This window comes from Seriola aureovittata, chromosome 11 (genome assembly GCF_021018895.1).
Source record: "Seriola aureovittata isolate HTS-2021-v1 ecotype China chromosome 11, ASM2101889v1, whole genome shotgun sequence".
NCBI lineage: Eukaryota > Metazoa > Chordata > Actinopteri > Carangiformes > Carangidae > Seriola > Seriola aureovittata.
Genome location: NC_079374.1, coordinates 638,617 through 642,711, shown reverse-complemented (window position 1 = coordinate 642,711; position 4,095 = coordinate 638,617). Strand labels below are relative to the sequence as shown.

At 38.2% G+C, this 4,095-nt stretch overlaps 1 protein-coding gene across 1 annotated transcript in view; it reads left to right on the top strand.

Annotated features, from left to right (window-relative positions):
• Positions 1-3,031, top strand: part of LOC130177299 (bone morphogenetic protein receptor type-2-like) — a 27,113-nt gene extending 24,082 nt beyond the window's left edge. The window contains exon 19 of the mRNA XM_056388899.1: positions 1-3,031. This exon is cut by the window's left edge and continues 1,324 nt beyond it. The gene's annotated coding sequence lies outside the window, so the exon portion shown is untranslated.
• The last annotated feature ends 1,064 nt before the right edge of the window (positions 3,032-4,095 follow it).

Below are 4,095 nucleotides of genomic sequence, written 5' to 3'. Positions count from 1 at the left end.
ATTTTTTATGCACTTTAAACAAAGTTAGTTTTATTTAGGAAACTTAGAAACTGTCTAAAGGACGACTCGTGCAATGACAGAAGTAACAGTGACACAGTTGAGGACATTTCTTCTGTTTGTGTCTTTGTTTGATTTAAAGAAGAGTCTTTACGTTAAACACTAAATCCAGCTATGCAGTCGGCTCATGATGCCTCCTCCTGTTGACCGTGTGTTGGGCTCTGATGTGTTAACAGATTGACAACATTACTGTTTCAGGATATTTATTCTTTTCATTTGCACTTAGTTTAATGACCTACCTTGTGAGGACGGACAGAGGGAGTGGAGAAGAAGAGAGGGATGATCCACAGTTCTGTGGAGTTTATCAAACCTGAAACTTTGGCCACGAACAACCTCCTCAGGAACCGTAACAACACCTCCGTCGGCCGGAGCACTACAGTTTTCATGTTTCTTTAAAGATGAGCGGGAGGTGAAAATGGAGGGAGATGAAAGAAGGTGAAGAACACAAACCGGACTGATTTGATCCAACAGACAGAATAACCTTGGCACAACTCCACAGCTGTCTTGTTACATGTTCTGCTGTTAGTCACCAAACCATCCACCATCAGCTGGTATCTTTAGCACAGAGCTCCAGTTCAGTTCAAACAACAGTTTGATGCTTGTGATGTCTGAAGTTTGATGGAAATGAACTGAAATTGTGAATTAAAGGACAATGTAATTCCTTGCTGATATAAAGTGATGTAGTGTTAAAGGCCTGGTGATCCTCAGCACTTTATTGAGTATAACACAGTATGAAGTAGAGCGACCTGCTGACCATCCTCTGTTTAAAAGTGATGTTTGGTGTATGAAGTGGAAATCCTTACAATTTATAACACTTTATATTTTTTAAGTTATTTGCCGAGTATATGCATTTAGTAGTAACAGTATTAGTAGTAGTAGTAGTAGTAGTAGTAATGGTTTTTTAAATGCCAGATTTTTTCAGTGGAGTTTGGTGTGACATAAAAAAGTTAATGAACCAGGACTGAATCATCAAATAGTTCATTGTCGCCCCATTTTTCATCTCTTATATTTATTTCAACAAAACATGAAACAAAAAACAGCAAAGTTTAGATTTTCTTTTTAAACAAATTGACTCAGTTACTAACTTTTATTTGAATGGGTGATTTTATAGAGGGAAGTTGTGATGTTTCAGACTCGTATATGTTTGTATGTAACAACATTTGAACCTTTAATGTGCAAATATAATAAGTTAACATATTCACTTTTGGTAAGCCTTATAAACTTTTGACATCATTTTCTGCTGATTCTGATGTCAGCTCCACGTCAACATTATCATTTATGTCTATTTTAATTTGAAGGAGTTTCTGTGACTTGTGTATTTTCTACTGTTTGTACTGGTTTTAGATGCTGATATGTACGTACACTTACGCCTTGAGATTCTGTTGTTGTACATCATGAACTGTGTGAAGGCAGAATGAGTCAAGACCCGGTCCAGGGTTCACTGTGCCCCTGATCCAGGACTAAGTGTGGATCTCAAACCAAACTCACTGGTTTTGGAGGCTAACTAAGCTAAACCTGGTCTAGTACCAGGATGCTAACCGGTTTCTGGAGCCTGGGGTAACATGAACTTGAATCAGTAGATAACGGGTCACACTGTGTCTGCGAACTTCAGGCTCAGACTGAGAACAAAACAAAGTGTCACCCAGCGTCGTTCAGAGTTTGATCATCAGTTTGTTCAAACCAATCAGACGATGTGTGACATTACAGAAACTCAGAAACTCAATGTTCTTATTTCCTCCAGTTTCCCTCCTCTTTTCAAACCGTTTTGGAATGAGCACAAACTTTTCACTTCAGCTGAAACATTTTCATTTTCAAACACACAGAGTGTGTGACACGTCATAAATTACATTCGTTCATATGCAGCTACTTTTTCTCACCCAGTCCTCCTCATCCAGATACACCTTTACATCTTCTACAGAAAACTCAATTAACACCTGTTAATTAACAATATAGACTTGATTGATTTCAGGGTTTTGTTGGACCTCCTGATCAACTGTTTCAGCCTTAAATCTTTTTATCTGGAGTTTCTGTAGATTTCATCACGTTCCTGTTCATCAGAGATATATATACTGTCCCTCGTCCTGTCGGACAGTTTCCCTGAGATCTCACTGATCCAAGGACCACAGTGACAGAAACCCAGGTCAGTGTGACAGACTCTCTGCTGTCAGACCGCTGAAGGACCGGGGGGGGGAACATTTACCCAGCCGTCACACTTTGCTCTGTTCTTGGGTCTGAACTCACAGTCAGGCTCCTGCTAACTGCTGCAGAAGTAACTGTTGTCCAGGCTAATGCTAATCCTGAGATGTGCCTGAAAGCGTTGGTGAGTTAACCCTTTAAAGTCACTGTAGCTTATATAGTTATCTATGCTATTACTACCTTTATTATGAACCACTTTAAGCTTCTTGCATGAGATATATCACAGCACTGAAATGTTAATTATATTATTTCTCTCATGAACCATACATCTGTTTTTTAATTCTGCCTTTTCATATCCTTGCTGTATGTAATATTTTAGACTGAACAGATGCAGTATTGGGGGGGGGGGGGGTCTCTGCCATGGCTCATAGTGTAGATTGTAGATAGAACCATAATATTTAACTGGTTGAAATGCTGTGTGTCCTCTGGTTCTCATGATTCTGGGACGTCTGTTGGTGAATATTCTGTGTATTTCTTTGCTGATCCATGTGTATTTATGTAGGATAGTTTCTGGTAGTGTAAATACTCTGTATACATTATTATTATACATTACATACTTTCATATGGGACCACCACTGTATCCTGCTAGTGCTGTATTCTGCAAGCTCTGAAGTCATAGTCCCTCCTGTTAACACAGTATCTGTACATACACACAGTATACTCACACAGCATGTTGAACAGCTTAGAAATCAGCCTCAGTGGTTCACACAGAGAGTTTCATCCTAACATTAGAATATCACACGTTTCAGTTCATGAAATAAAGAGCAGAGGATCCAGAGTGTCATCGTCTCATTCATGACGACAAGAGTTTCTGCTGTCGTCCTCTCATGTTTACTTATTTACTTACTAATTTACTGAAACTTAGAAAGTAGTAGTATTATTCACACACAGTCATGTGAATGTGTGTCTACAGATCCATATATATATATATATATATATGTATTAAATAGCACAGGAGAGGGAGTGATGTACTGAACATCAGCACAGCTGTGTTCCCATCAACAGTAAAGTGGATCATAAGAAAATATTGTGGCTCCTCTCTCAGCTCTCTCTGGAGCTCTAGTGACAACAGGTCGGTGACTTTCCTCTTTTTATTTTAATGTATTATATTCTCATAAACAGTATATGAGTTTTCAACAGTTGGTTGGACAAAAAAAAGACATTTGAAGCCCTCTGGACCTTAATGATGATTTTTCACTATTTGATGACATTTTATAGATTTAACAATTTAAAATTAATTGATATATTGCAAATCAGGCATTAAAGCTCCATATTTTCCTTTTCCCCTGTGTTTTATTTGAAGTGTTGATCCATAAGAAGATATATTAGATATAGAGCCAAAAACCATCTCAATGTATGATTTGGCAGAAGCTGTTTATGGCTTTCAACCCGTTTTTTTTCCACCTTGAGCATGACCACAGGAAAATGGCCGTCGGGTCTTTTTTGCTCAGGAAGGTTCAAACTGAGTGAAACGACCCGGAAGTGTCTGAGCGGCAGCCATGATCACAGCTGCTCCACTTCTCTAAATGATGAGGAAAGGAGCTTCACTGCTTCCTCTCTTGTCTCCTTCAGCAGAGGAAACATTGGAACTTCCTTTACCAAAGGCCGTCCCACAATTCCTTGCTGCAACAACATGTAAAGTGTTGCACCGTTGTAATTTGACCACACTGTAAAAAAAAAAAATAAATAAAAAAAAATAAAAAATCGTGAAAAAAAACAGTCAAATGACTGTCAGCAGCAGCTGCCAAACAAAAACCATAAAATTAAAGTAAAATGTCCTAATTCAGATAAAGTGTAAAAACAATAAATTTACAGAAAGTTTCATTAATATTTCTACAGAGA